The sequence below is a fragment of the Pinus tabuliformis genome, chromosome 8, assembly GCF_031772625.1.
Source record: "Pinus tabuliformis cultivar Carrire ecotype Pingquan chromosome 8, CPIR1, whole genome shotgun sequence".
Lineage (NCBI taxonomy): Eukaryota > Viridiplantae > Streptophyta > Pinopsida > Pinales > Pinaceae > Pinus > Pinus tabuliformis.
The window spans coordinates 1,319,963,705-1,319,987,093 of NC_142294.1; positions in this window are offsets into that span (position 1 = coordinate 1,319,963,705).

Here is a 23,389-nt window from a genome sequence, read left to right on the forward strand (position 1 = left end):
AAATAAGGAATCCATGTTAATTTTTACTCATGGCCATTGGGATCCCAAGCAATAGTGTCTTTGGACATAACCACTTCTCTTGGTTTCATGCTCCTAACAACTCGCATTAGAGTTATGGTCAAAATTGTTTGTGTATTAATCAAAACATCGTTACGAATGACCATAGTTCTATGAGAAATAAAAAGAAGATATCGAGAAGAAAAGTGTCTATTGTTGAATTTTCTATAGTAATACACGTTAGGAGGTGATCTTCCAATATGATAATTAATTTCAAATGATTTCCAATCAATTTGTCTTATGTCACATGTATCATTAAGTAATCACACAAAAAATATCAACAATAATGCAACTAAAACAATAATATCATAAAGAGACAAGTATGCATATTGGAGACAACAACTTTGCGTGGAGAAAATCTCAATAACTTTTCTTTTAAGAAGAAATTGTTCTTCAACAATACTTACAATTTCAAGAATATTCTAGAAATATATACGAAAATCCAAGTATATTCACCATTCAAGCCTACTCAAAATCCTAATTTAGTCAATGTTGGTCAAGCCTTCAAAATGGTTTTTCATCCTAGTCAACCTGTCAGTTGGAGTCAAATTCAGACATGTGGTTAAAGGGCTTGTGGTTGACTTATTGCAGCAAACCTGTAGTCAACATATGGTTAAACAATCTCTTCTCATGGTCAATTTCAACCTTCTTCTTATGGCCAACCAATCTCTTGTTCTAATCAATTTCAAACTTCTTCAAGTGGTCAAACTCTACCAACTTCTTAGTTAAAGCTAGCCAAAATCTTAGTTAAATGAAGCTGATCAGACTTGGTCAAATGAGGCAAGTCAACCTCGGTCAAATTGAAGCTTTTCTACTGAGTCAAACTTTGGATTTGCTTCTCCTTTCCTTGCACGTGTGGATCAAAAAAAAAGAGAGAATGATGATGTCCAAATTGGTTAAATGGGAGAAGTCTCCTGTGTATTTATATTAGTCAAAAGGGGTGGACTTTCACCAATGATCACAATCATTCATTTGTGGGGCTAAATTGATAGTTGGGGCCTACATGAAACCCAAAAGTAAGAATATTAATTTTTCATTTTCATATTTTTCCTTGGTTGTCTTGGGACACCTTTTGGAATGCAAGAATACGTCCTAATGCTACACAAAAATCAACACCCATGTTAGCAGGGAAATTGATATACACAAAGATTGAAAAAAGTTTTGTAGGAACATAATGTGAAAGCTTGACTCGAGGAGGAGATGAGGTTCATGATCTGAAGGAAAGCCTTGTAATGTATGCAAGTCATTCATCATTTTAGCCAAATAGAGGCACACATATAGGGATTTCCAATGGTGGATTTGAGGTTATGGATGTGGTCATGATGGGACTCTTAGAAAAATGTGATTAAGAGATGTAGTTGTGTCTAAAAGTATGAAATTGATAACCCTAGAATGCATCGAAATAGTATATGACAAAAGTAGAGCCTCTAAGTGTTAGTGGGAAACAATTAGCATTGTGCAACAATGTCATCAAGTTTGTGATAATGGGGTTTGAGATAAGTGAATCAACGATTCTATTGATAATTAAGTTCATGTGCAAAGTGAGCATGTGAGTGAGCTATAACAGAGTGAGACATAGTGCATTGGTTGGAGTGAGCCACAAATAATCACGTAACCTTTGTGCTACCGAGTGAGTGATCTTTCCAAATGTGTAGGGTGTATATGGGAAGTGATTGCAGGGCTTGCAACGTGTAGAGTTGAGCCTCGTACAGGCTGTGGAGAGATGCAAGGGCATAGTCCAAGCCATGGAGATATCGAGCGCCAACCCCGTTGATGGTATGGAAAGGGGCTTGATGTATCTATCATAGTATTGAAATTTTGGGAAGATTGTGGGTGAGCCCGTAAAGGTCATTTACATTTTTTGGCAAGCACACGGATTGGGAGGGCAGTAAATGTAGTCTGATCAATAGATATTTTATCCCTCGATCAAGCTATTTAAGGTCTTAAATATTGTTGGATCAAGATCTAAAATAAACTCTCAGTCAAGCTCCTATGTAACCTCTGGTTACATAGGATCTTAAAGCTTGATCGAGCTATTTTTTTAAATTCCTGCCCAAAACACAACGGGAAGTTTATGGTTGGAAGGGATCAATCGAGCCCTTGTTGAAATATGTCAAAAGTTTGATCGAGGTTTTGTTAAATACTCGATTGAGTTATTTTGAATTTTACCTTAGGCACTCGATCGAGCATGTTAAGTGCTCAATAGAGCTATTTAGTGCCTAAAAAATAGAGTTTTAGCTCCCCTCCTGCATATTTTTCTACAACACCATCTTGTAGCATGGCAAACTTAAGACAATATTTTTCCTTAGGCTGAGAAAATGATCATGTTGGATTCATGAAGGAATCCTCTATCCAATGGCATATGAGTTTTTCATTTTCAAGTTCATATGATATTTTTCATTTAATCTCTTTTAAATATTATGCTTGAATTTTTTTTGGATAGTTTCAAAGGGGATGAATGAAAAATCAGTAACATGAAATATAAAAAATTCAAAAATTCAAAAATTATTGCCATATCCATTTACAAGTCCTCTTCATAATGATGCTCTTAGTTTTTTAATTTTTTTAATACTAAAAAAAAATTATGTGCACATGAGAAATGAAATTCCAATATTAACTCTACAACTTCTAAAAATAATAAAAAAATAAAATTTTGCATTAAAAAAATAAAGTTTCAACATACATAACTTATTTCTCTTTGTTTATATCTCACACACACACGCACACATGCACGCATCCACACACACACACACACATTTTAGACTAATTTATTGTACATGAACACATGCATGCTTATTTAAATATGCTGAAATTTACAAAGATTGATGTTTCAAACTTGCAACTAAGGTTCATCATCACTATAAAAGTGTGTGAGGAAAACTAATCTACTGAGGAATGAATAAGGAAATGGTAATAGGGTAATTTAAAAAAAAATCAAAAGTTCGACAAGGATCATGTTCATAATGGAAGAAGAAAAAGAGAATGTTCATGATAGAAGTTTTAATTATTGAAAATATGTGATGAATTAATTTAAAAAAAAAAAATTGTAAAGTTTTAGAAGTGTGAATAAAATAAGATTAATAATAATATCAAATAATTAGGGTGTGGATATACTAAGATTAATAATAAGATATAATATCAAATAATTAGGGTATTATTAAATTTTAAGAACTATTAAAGTTTTTATTCTTAATAGTATGATATAATATCAAATAATTAGTGTTATTTTTAATTTACAAGAATAATTAATGTACTTATTATTAATATTTTAAATTTATAAAGAATTATAATGAATTTAAAAGGGGGATTAGGGTTAAATAAAGTAAGGAATTTTTTTTTTAAATAGTAACTAAAGATGAAGGTAAGCTGAAAATGATTGAAACAAGAGTTTAACGGGTATGGATTTCTGGTTTTGAATTTTAATGTAGGGATCCAATTTTTTCTTTTGACCCATCCTTCATCCCTATTGAGGTTTTTAGGATGTTTATTGATTTCAATGGCTTCTCTAGATTTCCATATTACCTTCATGTTTAGTTACTATTAAAAAAATCCTTACTTTATTTAACCCTAATCCCTCTTTTATATTCTTCATAATTATTTATAGATTTAAAATTTTAATAATAAGTACATTAATTATTCTTGTAAATTAAGAATTACATTAATTATTTGATATGATAGCTTATTATTAAGAATAATTACTTTAATATTTCTTAAAATTTAATAATACCCTAATTATTTGATATTATATATTATTATTAAACTTAGTATATCCACACCTTAATTATATGATATTATTATTAATCTTATTTTATCCACACCCCTAAAAATTTATAATTTTTTTTAAAACTAATTCATCACATTTTTTAATAATTATAATTTCAGTCCCAAGAGTTAGCTCAACTGGCCAAATAAGTGCCTCCCCGTTCGAGAGGTCACAGGGTCAATTCTCCCTGAAGCCCTTGGGGTTAGGCCTAGCTATTGGCCGTGGGGCTTGATACCCTTGATCAAGCTTAGATATTTCCGTGGATGTAGCTACCACCTAGTGACTACGAGTGTCAGTGAACCACATATGAAAAAAAAAATTATAACTTCTATCATGAATATTCCCTTTGTCGACCAATTTTTCAAAATTATTCCATTATGAACATGCTCCTTGTCTCTTTTTTTTTTTCTAGATTTCCCTATTACCATTTCCTTATTTATTCCTAGGTAGATCAGTTTTCCTCACACATTATTATCTTGATGATGAACCTTAGTTGCAGGTTCGAAACATCAATCTTCAAGTCAATATGGATGGGATGTATCCGAAAAATTTATTACAAGAAGCTACCAATCCCATAAATGTAAAATCTGAAATGCATTTAATTTATTGGAAAATTTATAGATTATATTATGCTAATTTTTTTTTTAAACAAATAGCATTAGGACAAAAAAATAATTATCCATGGATTGTGTTTTAACTCCATTTGAAATTTCAGAAAGATTATATGAATTTTGAGGGCTCCAATTTGATAAAACAATGAAATTTTGAAATCATATGCCACATTTGACCCAAAGGCATAAACCATGTTCATGGATTCAGCTTGTAAGAATGTGTATGAACATGGAAATGGGAGCTTCTTTTAGGCATTGATTAACAATGATGGTCATCCTAAAAAGAAATAGGTTAAAGAGGAAAGTTTTTTTGATCTTGACAAAGAAAATTCCAATGGAGATGGTAAATATATCTTCCAATTCTTGGAGTTGCATGTGGAAGAATGATGAAGGTGAGATTGATATGGAAGATGAGTTTTATATTGAAAAATATATGGGGTTCTCCTTCGGAAAAGTAAATACAAAAATTATATGTGATGTAAAAGTAGAAGCCAAAGCTTTGTGGGTGTCGCGGTTACAAAGAGAATCCTAGATGTTTTGAAGGAATTAATTAAAAGGAAAACAAGGGTTGTGAAAGTTACATTTGTATTATGGAGTTCACATACAAGAAAATAAGATCATTTTTTAGAGCTAGATTAATGAAATATAGTATGAGAGAGGTGGTATGGATGAGAACAAATAGATTGAATAAATGGTTTTAATTTTAGTTAAGGAGTGAGCATGTGATGAGATTCATGATGGTGTGATAGAACCAATGGTGTATGAACAGCCTAAGGATTTTTTTCCAAGTTATGAAATATTTCCATAGGCAGGTGTATTCCCGAAGGAAGTTTCAATACCTTTGTTGTGCAAGCATACACGTTGTGCATGAGCACATGATGGATCAATTTTTGGAATGAACCACTTCGATAGATATGAGGGTGGTGAGTCTATGCTATATTGAGGTCAGTTTTTGTAAGACCTTAAGACTTTGATTAGTTATACATGTAGTGTAGTGGCATATGGAGTTATCAAGATGTGGAATAGACCACTTAGAGAGGTACCAAGGTGGTAAGTGTATTGGTTTCCCTGCTTGAGGAGGAGATTGTGAGAATGTGAGATGGTTGATGAACCATATACATGAAAAGGTGTCATGGATACAATAGCTAGTTACCAATGTACTCTAGTAGATGGTAACCTTTTTATATGGGCATCGACAGAGTGATTTGGACCAGGATAATCTCCTTGATTCAAGTTTAAGGGGGGATTGTTAAGGTAGTTTAGGTAAACTTGACTCGATAAAGTTACTTGTAGTTTTCAAGCTCTAGGTTTAAGAGAATCCATTGTATTAATGTGGAGTATAGTCTATTTTAAGGGGGAAACACTCTAGGTAACTTTATCCTTGAGACCATTGGTGTCCCAGGTAATGGTATCTTAAGACACCACCATTTCTCATAGTTTCATGATGTTGTTCCTTTGATGATTTTGAAATATTTTTCTCCTCACACTTCTACCCCCAACACATCCTAAGGGAAGCCCTTTAAATAAAAGAACATGTGAACAATTTCAATCGTGAATATGACTTCAAATTAAGTCACAATTGGAAACTTATTATCCACTATCCTATACTCACAATGATTCTCACTCTTCATCTTAATTGTTGTGCCCCCTTTCACCCATTCTTTTGTATTTTTGCCCCTTATCCCCCTACCCTCACCTCTATAATGTATTATCCCCCCTTTTTATCCTAGTATTGCTATTAATTTTTAGCCTAGTGGCTTTCATATGAACCTCTTAAGAATGTTAAATGCTTTCTAACATCATATTCACATATCAATTCCTTTTAGTCTAAAAATAATATCACCACATATTATTATCTATTTACTAGACCTTATTACCATGATTAACCTTTTCATTAGTTTCCTTAACCCTAATATTATAATAATTCTTATCCTAATATTATCTTATAATAGCAATGACTTATTAGCATTAATTTTTAACTCTACCAATCACTATATATATATATATATATATATATATATATAGAGAGAGAGAGAGAGAGAGAGAGAGAGAGAGAGATAAGCAAGCATATAAATTATTAGTATTATAATAGTATTATTGAATAATATTGTTGTTATATGGTGATAACTCGAAGTTAATATTATTACTAATAATAAGTTATTAATAAAATGTATTGATATTATTATTATAATATAAATAAATTAGTGATATTGTAATTGTGTTAAAAATATTGTGTTATGGTCTACATGGGGTAGCTCAGTCGACATTGATGTGTTATGAAATATTATGTAAACAATGTTCAAATACCCCGTGGGTCAAGCCAATAAAGCATATGTATTTGAACATTGTTTACATAATATTTCATAACACATCAATGTCGACTGAGCTACCCCATGTAGACCATAACACAATATTTTTAACACAATTACAATATCACTAATTTATTTATATTATAATAATAATATCAATACATTTTATTAATAACTTATTATTAGTAATAATATTAACTTCCAGTTATCACCATATAACAACAATATTATTCAATAATACTAATAATTTATATGCTTTCTTATAATATATAGCTCATGGCCTAATATTAATAATCATAACAGTATTTTTAAATTAACTAGTAAAGATCCATCTTAACCACATATCTAGCAACCATTGACACGGATCAATTTTTTTGAAATGTAAACTTCTTTTAAAGCGAAAAAATTGAAAAATGTTTGTAGGTCTAAAGATTTCCAATTGAGCTATCCCCTCTCGACCATAACACAACATTTTTAACACAATTACATTATTACTAATATCTCTATATAATAATAATAATATCAATACATTTTATTAATAATTTATTTTTAATAACAATATTAACTTCCAATTATCACTATACAAAAATAATATTACTTAATAATAGTATTATAATACTAATAATTTCTATTCTTAATTATAATATATAGTTCATGGACTAGCGTCAAGGTTTAGCTCAATTCGTAAAGTTACAATCATTAAAAACACCCCTGCGATTGAGAGGTCACATGATCAATTCTATTGAAACCCTAGAGGTTATTCCTCATGGTTGAGTGGGTAGGAAGTGATCCCTTTGGGTGTATCTTCTTTGTACAAATATTTAGTGGATGTAACAGTCATCGATCTCTGGGGTACATGAACCAGGGAAAATTTTAAGGATGGAAATTTATCTTAAAGATTTGGAACCTTGGTGAATTTCACTTGTGTGCAATATGAAAACTCTAAAATGTTTGTTGATATATTTGTAAAAATATTAAATTTCCAATGATTTTATATATAGTCTCTATATAATTTTGGCAATTTTTAAGTAAAAATAATTTTATGTTGTAAAAATTAGGCGAATCATTTTTATAAAAAAGGGAAATTGGCGAATATTTTTTTTGGAAAAACCATAGAAAATTAGCCCACCTGCGAATATTAGCCCCTAAAATTTTCTATGACTTGAACCATATAGAAAACAAAAGCCTTGAATATTAGCTCAATTGGTCGAGTCTGAGTCGTTAAAGCACCTTTTCTATTGAAAGGTCATGGGTTCAATTCTCTCAACACTCTTAGGGTTAGGCTCCATGTTGTGTCGAAAAGAAGTGATCCCTTCGAGTGGATATGCCTGGTACAATTATTTCATACATGCAGTGGTCACTAATCTCTGAGAAAAAAACATAGTTCATGGCCTAATAATAATAATCATAACAATATTGTTATAATAACTAGTATAGATCCATCTTAATCATGGATCTAGAAAGCACCGAGAGGGATCAAATTTTTTGAAATGATTTTTTTTTTAAAGTGAAAAACTTCAAAAATTATGTGTAGCTCTAAAAATTTGGTTCCCCATGTTGCATAATCAATATGTGGTCGAAATGGATATATACCTTTTCTCATTGTTAAATTACATTTTTTAATTTATAAATGGATTCAACACCTTGAAAATCCCCCTGGCCATTTGGATTGTGTAAAATGCACAAGTTATACTTGTAAGTCTAATAAATATTTTCTACATTTCACACAAAATTGATTGAAAATATATATGTAATAAGGGACCGAAATGTAGAATAGTGAAACTATTTGAAATGTTTAACCATAATTTTTTTTTTCAATTTCTTTATATAATTTATACATAGTTTTTTATTTAAGTGTGGCTCATTAGCCCCATTTTCGCTTTTTAGAGCACCTATGGCACAAGTTCTCTAGGATATATAGAAGGATTCATAGAGACAACCTTTGTGTTGATTTTAGACCAGTGCCTAGGACTTGTTAAAGATAGGATTTCTTTGGAAATTATGAGTAGGTATTTCTACTGCACTCCAATTGTCATGTAGTTTGAAAGGAAATAATTCAAAGAGTTTTTGTTTCAATATTCCCTCATAAGCATAAAATCAAGAAAATACATGGATCCAAATACTCAGGGGGTAAATCAGGCTGATCCCAAAGAGAAATGACTGGTTCTCATGGCCAAAATAAAACAATGAGAAAATTTAATATTGGTTTTGTATTGAACTGAAGAGGAAAGAAAGGATGGAATTTGGTGCATAGGGATGGTTACAATACAAAATCCTAAGCAACAATGTTCTGGCAAAAATATGGAAGAGGGAGGAGATGAAAGAGTAGAAAGAGTGCAACACAAATTAAGGTTTCCTTCCCTATAACTAATGGATATATTTATCACCAAACAACATAAGTAAATATGTTCTCATAAAGGTACTATAGGTTATAAACTAACACAAGTAAATACGTATTATACACAGGTATTGTTCACTATTTAGAAACCTATATACATCCATGGATCAGAGAGAAACTGACCATGATTCAAATCATCAAAGAATTTCATTAATCTTCAAAAATGAGTCCCATTCACGAGTCAATTTACATTCAATAATCTATAGCTCAAGCCCATTATGAACAGGCTTTGTAGAACCAAAGTGGATCTACAAAATTTGGACACCTCGGGTGTAGAATTCCAAAACCCCTCTTAAGTGTTTCTTCCCTCCCTTTTATAAGGAGAGGGAGAGATTTGTAAGCAGTTACAAAATATCTTAGCGTGAGCTCTAGCTATCGGATCGACTAGCTGTCACGTCGTGTGAAGGCTTGTTGTCCAAAAATATTACAAAGGATTTGATTCCCTTCTTGAAAATACATAGAAATTAGAGAATAATAATAAAAAGAAAACTGAATAATGATTATGGGAAAGTATCCCCACACCATCTTTGTGATGGCCTTTGACTAGGCCACACCTCTGCGTTGATGTGCCTTCCTTGCTTCTACGTCAGTTCTTGTCACTTCCGCCTTAATTGCATGACTTCCTCACTCTCTGGAGTTGGAAACGATTAACGATGGTTGTTTGTTACAGAGTGGAAGAAGATATCGACCTAGCATTCCTTCGTTGCATGATTGAGTGGAGATTCATACTAAACCACTAAATCTTCCTGACCCCCATACTTCCATTCAATACCTTGGTTGTTGACCCATTATGTCTTTAAAGCTCTGTACCACGCTAGTAGAACATTACTGCATCGAGAATTTTATTCTAAAGGAGGTTAAAAAACAGTGAGTTCCCATGCTCCTTTTCCCTGTTAGTTTAGCTCCTTTTATTATTTCTTCATCATAGGACTGAGGGTTGAGACCTCACGCCTAGCCTTAAGGTGTTGGAGCCTTTTGTTCCTGTCAGGGGGTATTTTTTCCTTTGTAATTAAGTTAGCACCGAATTGCTTTGAGTTGATTTTAAGGACCATGCACTAGCCCAATATATCAAAGCCCACTTATCAGTGGTTTCTAATTGGGGTTTTCACTGTGGAGTTGTGGAAATGCTCATTATTCGATCTACAATAGCTATCTGTGTTTTGCCTCAGCTCTGCAGCCTTGGTTCTTTGAATTTTCTTGCGACCGTGTACCAACCCTGTATCGGAGCCCCCTTATCAGCATTTTCAAGTGTGTAATGCGTTACAAAGTGTCGATAATCCTCAACCTTTGATTTTCAATTTCCGATGTGACATCATCATTGCCACGTGGCACTTCCAAAGTGGTGGAAAATTTCACTCGGATATGCCCCGATAGGACCCCTAACAATGCAAAAATTGCACGACACTTGTCCTTCCATACTGTCACGTCATCCTCACATCATCTTCCACATGTTAGTATTAGAGCCAATCATGTGCTGCCACGCATCAGCATTGGAGCCAATATTCCACTGCCACACGTCACTTATCGAGACTAACCAAAAGCTGCCACATGTCCTACTGGACGAGAGAGAAAATCGCACGTTCGCCCTTGGTTTTGTAGGGAAATCCTTTGTAAAATTTTTTTGGGTCCCTAGACGATTTTACACTATCTACATTTTTTCGAAGTTCATGTGTTTAAGAGTTTTGATCCTTCGATCTTCGATGTGCCATTATGCTTGATGTTGCAATTTCCAATTGCCGATATCGCACCGCTAACATGTGAGGTATCAATGTGCCATAATTTCTTTACCCTTATCGCAATCTATAATCTCCTATGTTGCTGAGACCTCTGATTATGATCGTCGATATTCTATGTTGCATGAAGTTGCAATCGTCGATATGCGACGCGGCTCGGATGTGCGATCACTAATATCGCTTGATGTGAAATCGTCAATATTCCATGTCGCATGAACCTTCGATATTGCGGGACCTTAGATATGTGTGAACTCTGATATTCCCTTCTGTCTTCCTTTCAAAGGTGACAAAACCCCCAACTTCAATAGGCCATATCTTCTGATCCAGAAGTCCATTTTTGAACTTCCACATACCTTTGAAAATCTTATTCTGAGAACTATCTAATGGATAGGATCTAAGTTAGCTTTGATTTCTTATGTGCCTTGGAATATGGCTGCAAAATCCTCTTCTCTTTTGAACTTTGGACAACTGAAAACACATTTTGCATTGAGTGACAACATTGTCTCCAATTGGGGACAATGCTTTTCTAACAAGGTGTTGAGAACCTGCAGACTAGTAGCCTTCACCATTGTGTATGGAGTAAAAAATATCATGAATATATCAACCAAAAAATATACATGGAACTTTATTTTCTAGGAGTCCTTTCCTCATAAAAATGAAATGCAAAAATATAAATTCTAACAATTGGAAAATAAATGTTGAGCTAACAAGATTATTTATATACAACTACTACTGATGTATAGGGAATCAATTCACCTAAGTGAGTTTAACACTCTAATGTTACCAGGTCAACATTTGGGTGTTGGACCTAATGCATGCATGTTGCTAAGATTTAAAAATCAAAACCAACATGCACCATCAAAATTATTTGGACGAAAATTTTGATATGTGCCCCCAACTTGATAGTTAATGCTCAACTCTTTTAATCTCCTCCATGAACCTTCTGTTGGGGTTGTGTTCTTGAAAATTAGTTTCTAACATGTGCATGCACCCCATAAGAGCTTGAGACCAGTGGTTTGACACATACCTTGGTATAGATGTATATTGTTCTAGGCCATAGAAATATACCATGTAGTCAGCTACTCGATCATGAAACTGATGACGAAAATTTGTAGCTATCTCCCTTTCTTGAACATTTTCTAGGGAGGAATATTTCTACAACAAGCAGCCACAAACATTTCTTGGCTCTTCAAATTTGGGCTCTTCTTGAAAAAAAATGCTCAAAATCCTCTCCCCCCTTATTTATAAGTAGATCCCTTTGACAATTCGCGATTGTCTCATCCTCCTAAGAATCATATGAATCATAAATCAAAGGAGGTTGTTGAACTTATTCTCTAGGTGAAGGATGTGAATCATAAAATGGAACCTCTTCTTTCTGTGCATCTTCTTGTTATCACTCAGATTTTTTCCTTAGAAGTTATCAAATAAGGAATAGTCTGAGGTAACCAAAAACCTAATCTTTTAGACTCAAGTTCTAGCCAACCTAAGTCTAGAGAGGGCTCTCTCTTTGTGATTTAACTTTGTTTGAATAATATTTCAGGATATTTCTTAGTGTTCAGGGTTGTTTCTTTTTTATTTGGTGGTGGAATTAAGAAAACAGATGGGCAAAACAAGTATTTAGGCCATTGGGCTATGGAGTCAATCAAGAAAGGCTTAAGTGGATTTGATTTATTACTAAGGTGAGAGTCCATAGGGCAGGCTAACACAGCAAGAGAAAATCTACAGGTTTAAATGAATGGAAAGTCCTACCTAGGGCCAAGGGAAATGAAGAATCCTTAACCAGGATTAAGATGAAGAAAGGAAGAATGACCAGTAGCAAAGGGCAATGAAGAATTTTTACTATGGACCAATGGGGCGGGGGGGGGTAAAATACGAAAGTAAGGGAGCAACTAAGAATTCCCAAACCAAGGAAGTTTAGTAGAAAACCCATAAAGAAAGAAAACAGTTAAAATAGAGAGCACTTAAGCTAATTCTGATGATATCATTCCATGTTTTCTTTTAATATTTTATAAGAACCACATGTGAATATTTCATAACATAAAGAGAAAATTATATTTAAACATGAGAAGATGATACCTTTTTGTTCCAACTGTGCACAAGAATCCAGTGAAATGTCCTCAGCTTTATTTCATTTCCAGCAAAACTAGTCCAGTCTTGAGTACAATAGCTCCTTCACTCAAAAATAATATGTCTACAGAAATGTATTTTAATCCACCCTAATTACTTCAATTTGAGAAGTATTTATACAAAAATTTATACAAAATATCTCATAATCATATAAGAATTATTCTAGGAAACAAAAAATATCTTCAATAAGAAGATAGAGACAGATGGAGAACTGTCTTCTAGCTGTCCCTTTTATTGTGATTGTGCTGGCGGTTGTAACTCAGATTTGGCTCTTACAGTTGCTTTGTAATTATGTGCTAGAATCAATTTCATCTTCTACCTACTGATACTTTTTACCTATGTTGCTTTGATCCTATCTTACTTGTTTTACCTGGTAGTTATGTTTTACCTTATAGATTTACTATAGTCACTTATAGTAAATCAGTCAAATTTGTCCACCATTCACTGTCAGGTAACTTCATCCTTATCATTTTCCTGTAGATTTCGTCGGCTTCTGTGTACTTGTAAAAATTTTGTTTACTTGTGAACAAGTGTTTGACTTCATGTTCTATATAGAACAAATTCTCAAGGTCATCATAAAGTACCTTTCCAGTAGGCAAAGATTTCACCCCTGAAGTACAAGCTTGGCTTCTGGCCAGATTGTTTTACTTTTCAATGTAATCTTCTTGGGTCATTAGCTTTTCATTTATCACCATAGGACTGGGAAGTCCTTTTTCTCTTAAGATACCATATTTTAAACTTAAGCTATCAATTTCTGTATGGATACTCTGACATCTTTTCTCCAGATTTAGCATTAAGTTCCTTTTAGTGAGAAACTTTTTAATTTCTATGATTGTTGCTATTATGTCCTCTATTTCCAATTCATCAAGCTGATATCTATTTTTGCTGTTCAAAAAGGTGATCAACTTATTCGCTTCTTCAGGTTTATTTCCCAATTCTTTCAATGTCTTGTGGACTACCTCTGTATCCATTTTGACTAACTCTTTTTGCTCAAAAATAATGTGAATAGAAGGCCAAACATCATTGATGGAATCAATGATGTTGGCCCAAAGGATTTCTTTCATATCTCCTAATGGATTTTGTAATGTTAAGTCATTTTCAAGGAATTTTATTCTCTCTACCATCCTTTGGTTTTTCTGGGCTTCTTCCTCTTGTTGTACTTGTGCAAGTTTGCAATTGGTCTCTAAACTTGTGAGTTGTTCTCTAAGTTTCTTGAGCTCAGTGGCCTAGATACTCATTTCCTCCATGGCCTTGATCAATTCTGCTATTTTCTTTGTTGGTGTCTCTTTGCTGGTTGATGTACCTGTACCTAGTGAAGTACCTGTCACGGGCAAAGCAGTTGATGGTGGAATTTTTGGTGCTAATGTAGCAGCCAAAGTGGAGGGCACTGCTGTGGAGATTGTAGGTATTACAGTCTGAGGAGAGGTGGTCAACTCACTCTGCTTGGATTGTATCAAATTATCCAAATCTTTTTCAGTTTCCTTCAATTGTTCATTCAACTTAAGGACTAAGTCCATAAGCTCCTCTTCCTTCTGTGATTCCAACACTTCAGTTGTTTGAGGATGATGTAGAGGAGTAATTTTAGGCTACTTCTTCAGTGCAACTATGTCATCGTTTCTCTTCTTTATCAGCTTCTCTGCTACTTTCACGTCCTTAGGATCATGTCCGAGCTTTATTTCCAAGTCCTATAAGGACTTTATTATGGTGTCTTTGGCCTGTGAAGAGGCCTTTTCCAAATGGAATTGTGCTGAGATGTTATTCAGCGAATTCTGAAGTTGGTGGGATGCTATTGCTTTGTTAACAATGTAAACTTTGAAACGGGAACTATAAACTCAAAACGGGAACTCTGGCCAAAAAACCCCAAAAAAACATCAAAAACAGTGCTAAAAACGAAAAGTGTGTATACTAGAACGATGTTTTTATTTTTTAGGTGTTAATTTTGAACATGTTTTAAAAATGGCAGTAACTACGAACTTCACTATGAAATTTTCATGCAAAATATAGCTTCAAAATGAAAGTGATGATACTGGAATAATGATTTTTTTTTTTAGGGTCAATTTTCAACATTTTTAAAAAATGCTAATAAAACCAAATTTTTATGTGTCAAACAAAGTTGTTTATGAGGAAAAAAAACACATTAATGTTTTTGGTAGAATATCATTTTTCTTTCCTAAGTATAAATTTAACATGTTTTCAACCATAACATGCTAGGGTGGGCGCCACAGCGTGACTCGTCCCCTACCTCTAACCCCCCTCTCGACACCCTTACTACCTTCACCCACAACCCACACCCCTGGCCCCTTTAATCCCTACCAACCCAACCCAATGCCTGCCCGAGCGCCCTCACCCTTCCCCCTGCCCAGCCCGGGCGCCCTCTCAACCCCCGGCCCCCCAACCCTCCCAACCCCCCCCGCCGGGCGGGGTGCCTTGCAACCCTCCCCGCCAGGGCGCCCACACAACCCCCCATGCCTAAACCCTCTCAACACCCCCCTCCCCTAGCCCAGGCGCCCTCACCCGCCCCCAGAACCGACCCCCCACCCGGCCCCGGCGCCCTCACCCGCCCCCCGGCCCTGGTGCCCTCACCCACCCTCACCCGCCGACCCACCCGGCCCGGGCACCCTGCCAAACCCCCCTGCCCGGGCGCCCACACAACCGCCCGCGCCCCAACCCTCTCAACCCCCCCTCCCACCAGCCCGGGCGCCCACAACCGCCCCCCCACCCGGCCCCGGCGCCCTCACCCACCCCCGGGCCCGGGCGCCCTCACCCACCTTCACCCGCCTGCCCACCCGGCCTAGGCACCCTCACCCGCCCGCCCGCCAGGCCCGGGTACCCTCACCCGCCCCCTCGCCTGGCGCCCTCACCCGCACCCCCACCTGGGCGCCCTCACCGACCCGAGCGCCCTCACCCGCCGGGCCCGGGCGCCCCCACCCGCTTGGCGCCCTCACCCGCGCGACCCCCCGCGTGCCCTCACCCGCCTGGCACCCGCCTACCAGCCTGGGCGCCCTAACCCACCTTGCCTCGGCCGCGCCCCCGCCTAGCAGGCGGCAGGGCGATTCCTGGAATCGCCCTGTCTCCTGCCGGGGGGCGGAGCAAGCCGCCCGACAGGCGGAATCGCCCTGCCGCCTGCCGGGCGGGGGTGCGGGCTGCCCGGGTGACACCTGGCTCTGCCGCGCAGCAGCGCGACCAGGGCGACCTGCGTCCCCGCCAGGCAGGCGGCAGGGCGATTCTGGGAATCGCCCTGCCGACTGTTGGGCGCGGGCACGGGCTGCCCGGGTGGCGCCTGCCTCAGTCGCGCCACCAGGGCGGCCCGCGGCCCCTCCTGGTAGGCGACAGGGCGATTCCGGGAATCGCCCGGGCGAGCGGGTGAGGACGCCTGGGCGGGCGGGTGAGCGCGCCGGGCGGGTGGGCGGGCGAGCGCGCCAGGGCGGGTGAGGGCACCGGGCGGGCAAGCGGGAGAGGGCGCCCAGGCGGGTGAGGGCGCCGGGCGGGCGGGCGAGGGCGTCGGGCAGGCGAGGGCGCCCGTGCGGGTGAGGCGGGTGAGGGCGCCGGACGGGCGAGGGCGCGGCCGGGCGGGCGGGTGAGCGCGCCCGGGCGATTCCCGGAATCGCCCTGCGCCAGGCGGGCAAGGGCGCCCAGGTGGGTGAGCCGGGTGAGGGTGTCGGGCGGGCGGGCCAGGGCGTCGGGAGGGCGGGCGGGCGAAGGCGCCCGGGCGGGTGAGGCGGGTGAGGGCGCCGGGCGGGTGAGGGCACGGGCGGGCGGACGGGTGAGGGCGCCTGGGCGCGTGAGGGCAAGTCCGGGAATCGCCCGGGCGCACTCACACGCCCGCCCGCTCGGCCCCCTCGCCCGCCGGGCGCCCTCACCCGCCCGCCCGCGAGGCTGGTGAGGTGGGTGAGGGCGCCGAGCGGGCGAGGGCAGGGGCGGGTGGGTGGGTGAGGGCGCCCGGGTGGGTGAGGGCGATTCCGGGAATCGCCCGGGCGCCCTCACCCGCCCGCCCGCCCGGCGCCCTCACCCGCCCGGCGTCCTCACCCGCCCGCCCGCACAGCGCCCTCGCCCGCCTGGCGCACTCACCCGCCTCAACCGCCCGGGTGCCCTCACACGCCCGCCCGCCTGGCGCCCTCACCCGCCTCACCCGCCCGGCGGGTGAGGGCGCCGGGCGGGCGGGCGGGTGAGGGCGCCCAGGCAGGCGGCAGGGTGATTCCCGCCTCACCCGCCTCACCCAGGGAGAGGGCGCCCGGGCGGGTGGCGGGTGAGGCGGGAGAGGGCGCCGGGCGGACGAGAGCAAGGGCGGGCGGGCAGGTGAGGGCGTCGGGCGGGCGAGGGCGCCGGGCGGGCGGGCGAGGGCGCCGAGCGGGCGGGCGAGGGCGCCGAGCGGGCGGGCGGGTGAGGGCGCACGGGCGATTCCTGGAATCGCCCGGGCGCCCTCACCCGCCCGCCCGCCCGTGCCCTCATCCGCCCGATGCCCTCACTCTCCTCACCTGCCTGTGCCCTCGCCCGCCCGGCGAGTGAGGCGGGTGAGGGCGCCGGGCAGGCGAGGGCGCCGGGTGGGCGGGCGGGTGAGGGTGCCCGGGCGATTCTGGGAATCGCCCGAGCGCCCTCACCCACCCGCCCGCCCGGCGCCCTCGCCCGCCCGGCGCCCTCACCCGCCCGCCTGCCGGGCTGGTGAGGCGGGTGAGGGCGCCGTGCGGATGAGGGCACGGGCGGGCGGGCGGGCGGGTGAGGGCGCCCGGGCGATTCCTAGGGCAATTCCGGGAATCTCCCGGGCGCCCTCACCCGCCCGGCGCCCTTGCCCGCCTCACCCGCCCGTGCCCTCGTCCGCCCGGCGCCCTCACCCACCCGCCCACCCGTGCCCTCGCCCGCCCGGCGGGTGAGGCGGGTGAGGGCGCCGGGCGGGCGAGGGCACGGGCGGGCGGGCGGGTGAGGGCGCCCGGGCGATTCCGAGAATCACCCGGGCGCCCTCACCCGCCCACCTGCCCGGCGCCCTCGCCCGCCCGGCGTCGTCACCCGCCCGCCCGCCCATGCCCTCGTCCGCCCGGCGCCCTCACCCGCCCGCCCGCACGTCACCCTCGCCCGCCTGGCGCCCTCACCCACCTCACCCGCCCGGGCGCCCTCGCCCGCCCGCCCGACACCCTCACCCACCTCACCCGCCCGGGCGCCCTCGCCCGCCCGCCCGCTCGGCGCCCTCACCCTCCTCACGCGCCCTCGCCCGCCCGGCACCCTCACCCGCCTCACCCGCCCGTGTGCCCTCGCCCGCCCGCCCGGCACACTCACTCGCCTCACCCGCCCTCGCCCGCCCTCACCTGCCCGGCACCCTCGCCCGCCCGCCCTCACCCACCCTCGCCCGCCCAGCGCCCTCGCCCGCCCGCCCTCGCCTGCCCGCCCGGCGCCGTTACTCGCCACACCCGCCCACCCGGCGCCCTCACCAGCCTCACCCGCCCGCCCGCCTCGGCGCCCTCACCCGCCCGCCTGGCGCCCTCACCCGCTTGCCCGCCAGGTGCCCTGACTCGCCCGCCCCCCCGTACGGGCGCCCTGACCCGCCGGCCCCCCCGGCCACCCTCAGCCACCCTGCCTCGGCCGCACCCCCTCCCGGCAGGCGGCAGGGCGATTCCGGCAATCGCTTGGGCGGCCCTCACCCGCCCGCCCGCCCGGCGCCCTCACCCGCCTTGCTCCCCCAGGCACCCTCGTCCACCCGCCCGTTCGGCGCCCTTGCACGCCCGACACCCTCACCCGCCTCACCCGCCCGCCCGCCCGGCACCCTCACCCGCCTCACCTGCCCGCCCGCCCTCGCTCGCCCGCCCGCTCGGCGCCCTCGCCCGCCCGCCCCGCTCCCTCACCCGCCCAGGCGCCCTCGCCCGTCTGCCCGACACCCTCACCCGCCTCACCCGCCCGGGCGCCCCCGCCCGCCCGCCCCAGCGCCCTCACATGGCTGCCCGCTCGCCCGGCGCCCTCACCAACCTCACCCGCTCGACGCCCTGACCCGCCCGCCCCCCTGCCCGGGCGCCCTGACCCACCCTCCCCCCCCCCGGGGCGCCCTCACCCACCCTGCCTCGTCCGCGCCACCCGGGCGGCCCCCGCCCCGGCCCGACAAGCGGCAGGGCGATTCTGGTAATCGCCCTGCCGCTTGTCGGGCTGGGGCACGGGCTGCCCGGGTGGCGCCTGCCTCGGCCGCGCCACCCGGGTAGCCCGCGCCCCCGCCTGGCAGGGCGCCAGGTGAGGGCGGGCAGGTGAGGGCGCCGGGCAGGGGGTGGGTGAGGGCGCGCGGGTTAGGCGGGTGAGGGCGCCTGGGTCGGGTGGGGGAGCGGGTGAGGGTGGGTGAGGGCGCCCGGTCCGGGGGGCGGGTGAGGGTGCCGGGGCTGGGTGGGGGGACGGTTGGTGGGGCAGGTGAGGGCTCCCCAGCCGGGGGTGGTTGAGAGGGTTGGGGCGCGGGGGTTTGTGTGGGCTCCCGGGCGGGTGGGGTTGGCAGGGTGCCCGAGCCGGGGTGGGGGGCGGGTGAGGGTGGGTTTGGGCGTGGGGTAGGGTGGGGTGTCGGTTGGGGGGGCGGGTGAGGGCGCCCGGGTCGGTGGAGGGGGGGGGTTGAGAGGGTTGGGGCGCCGGGGGTTGTGTGCGAGATTTGCAAACATCAAAGACCCATTAGAAGAGGAAAATGAGCAAAAGGAAACAGAAAATATTGTGGAAGAAGGCAATGATGAAACTCTAGAGGACGAAGAGTTTGGATTACGTGACATTGTTGATTAAATTTAAGTTATGCTTGTAAATCAAACTTTGCAATGTTTTGACTTTGACATTTTATGAGAAGAATAAACACTCAATTAGGGTTGCTATACGTTCAATATCTGTAATATGTGATTTTCGCATTGATTTTTAAGTTAATCATTATTTTTTGAAAAAAAGTGATTATTATTATTTTTTTGACATGAAATTCATAAAAAAAACTATTATTTAACCATTTTTAGTTAAAATTATCATATAAAAATTGCGATTTTGACATGTCAATTCTAGCAAAAAATTATCAAAACGTGTAGTTTTTTAGTTATATTTATGTTAAAAATGGTTATTTTTATGTCCATTGTTAAAAAATATTGTTTTTTAGAAACAATTATTTCATGTGGATTGAAAAATTAATTAAGGATGTATAAATATGTAGAATATCGAAAATTCTAAATATCGACCTCCTAATTTAAAAATGCAAAACAATAAAAACCTCACTAAAAAAAAAGTTAAAATTAAAATAAAAAACAAGAAAATGTGAAGAAAACGACCACTTCAAAAATGATCAAATTTAGAAAATAATTATTTACATTTTATACATTAGAAAATTTAAAGCCAAAAAACAGGTCTTTTAAAAAAAGGGGGTGATGCAGAATACTCACTTTTTTAAATCAGCATGAAAATCACTATGATTCTAAAACGTAATGTACATAAAAAAATTAAAGTGCCAAAAACTATGCTCTAAGAAAAACATGTTTGTTCTGCATCACCCCTTTTCAAAATCAGGTCACTTTTTTGCTATCTCTATGAAATGGGTAACAGTATCAGTTCCCGTTTCAAAGTTTACATTGTTTGTTGGTCAAGGTGGAGTAGACCATTTCACAAGTTTGTTTATGCAAGTCACTCTGGTCAATAGGATGGATATCCTTTGCCACAGGGAAAATTTTAAGAAACCCCCCTAAATTTAGATGTATAATAAATGGGTGAATCTCCGTATATAGGAAAAATGGAAGGCGATTTTATCAATAATATGATATGTATATATAATATTTTGGCAAATCTCTCACCATGCATGGCGAATATTTTACTCAATTATAAAATCTTGTGTTTATTGAAAACACAAATGAAATCATTGCATTTCTTTAAAATATCTTTTGAAATCAAAATTACGGAAATTACATATCAATAACCTAGTGGGTGTAGGATAAAATTCACCCGTGCCATTCATAGAAAGCATGAGAAAAAACCTAATACTATATATAAAACCAAGAAAAATTCAAATTCATCACTTCTAGGGACCTCGTAACCACCCTGCCAATACACAAGTATGTTCCTGTTTGCAATTAGAAAAATTACCCAAATTAGAATCTGTTTACTCCAACATATGTTGGAAAGTTATAGAAGGATGACTAGTGCAATCAATCCATTCCTTTTAGCCCAGGATTTGTTTTAGTTTAAAACAAAAGTATACAAATATACTTGTCCAGTGTCTATGCTTTAACCATTCACCTTAAGATGTTTTTACAATAAAATTTCCTAAGTCTATTTAATATCTTCATTATCATAAAAACCAACTTATATCCATCTTAACTCCACATCTACCACTCTTAGGGGATGAAATCTATTTATCCCTCTGAGCACTTGGTAGACCCAGAATTAAGATGGATCTAAGATGATAGAATTTCCCCTTTAAATAGTCTATTCTCACATGAATACCATGGTATTACCATGGGTCAATACCATGGGTTATCATAAACCTAGAGCTTAAAAATTACTAGTGGTAATTTATAAGAATTAATAAAAATTAATAGTTGATTTTTATTTTATTTTTTATTTTAACCAAGCTAAAATGTTTAACATAGATTAAATTACAACATCCATTTTTACTCTTGATCGGATCAAATATTTTCTCACTCTATGCTAGTTTGCATATCATGATATTTGATACCTCTCGGGTGTTAGTAGATCCAGAGTAAAGATGGATCTATGCTGGTTTAATTCCCCCATTTAAATAGGCTACATTTAGGGTGAATACCATGGGTCAATACCATGTGCCATTTTGGTTAATACCATGGGTCAATACCATGTTCCATTTTTATTTTTATTAATACTAATATTAGGGTTAATAATGGTTTTTTGCATGGTATTAATAACAATCTAGTCCATGGTATTTGTCCCATAGTATTTTGCCCATAGGTTTCACCTAAATATAACACATTTTTTGAGTGTTTGTAAATATAAGGTGACTTATGGAGTAAATATAAAAAAATGTTTTATTTGTTTACCATACCTCTTATTTATTTATATTTTTATTAATTTACCATACCTATTTTACAAATATGGTATTTGGCGCATATGATTCACTTAAATAAAACCTCCTTCTTGAGCCTTCATAGATAGAACGAGGGTTATGGACTAAATATAAAAAGAGGTTTTATTTATTTACCATGTATATAGTTTATTTATATTTTTATTTATTTACCATACCTTTTGAGTAAGTATAAAAAGACGTTTTATTTATTTACCATACCTCCATTTACTTATATTTTTATTTGTTTACACCCTTGCATGTATATAAGGTGACTTATGGAGTAAATATAAAAAATGTTTTATTTATTTACCATACCTCTCATTTATTTATAGTTTTATTAATTTACCATACCTCTTTTATAAATTTGGTATTGGGCCTTTGGCCCATAGGATTCACTTAAATAAAACCTATTCTTGAAAATGGGCAAATGGATTCACTTAAATAAAACCTATTCTTGAAAATGAGCGAATGGAAGGTTGTAAATCCTAATTTCAAGGGCTAAATTTACCTTTTTTTACCCTCTCCCTTAAAATAAGGTGGGTTATTTGAGGTGATTTGTAAAAATGTACTATGATACAAAATATTCGCCCACTAAAAAGTTAAAACCCCTTAATTTTTGCAAAGGGCAAACATTCGCCCCTAAAATTTTCTATGCTTTTCCAGTACCTCAAAATATGTTTTAAGATAATCTACCATTGATTTTGATTACTATGTGGTTGGCTTCAAAAAAGTCATCTTCATTTTTCCTTCTTTTATATCAAAGGCTTACATTAGCCTCGTTTGGTTTGCTGGAGCCATCTTTAGATAATGTGCATAGCTTTGCACCTTTAACCTTTCATTCCTTGCCTTGATTTCCTTGTATTTTTCTTTTATATCTAGGTTTTGTCCAGTAGGAGCCCTGAAGGAGGATACTTCCACACATGAATTTCCAACATTCGATTTTGAGAGGTGGAAGGTTCTTGTGTCCCTCCTGAAGGAATAGTGTGCCTACTTTCTATCCTCTCTAATCCTGAAGCTCTTGCTGTCTCTTCAGTGTATTCCTGCTCTGAATATGGATTTAACATTTTCCATTTAGCATAGGTTTGGGAAATATGCCTATTAGAAGGAGTGGCATCATCTCTGTCCCTTTTGAGGTTCCTCTCCTCAATTATAGGAGTCTGCAAAACAAAAGGATTGCTCATGATTTGTTCAGGTTGAGAAAATTCCTCTGAAATTTCAGGCTGTTCAGATTCTTCTGGCTATTCTGAAAGCTCTGTTTGCTTTGATGGCCCTGATTGTTCTGAAGACTCTGGTTGCCCTGATGGCCCTACCTATGCTTTCTGCCCCCTGTGTTCTTGTGATTGTATCTGAGACTAGGACTCTCCTATCACCTGTA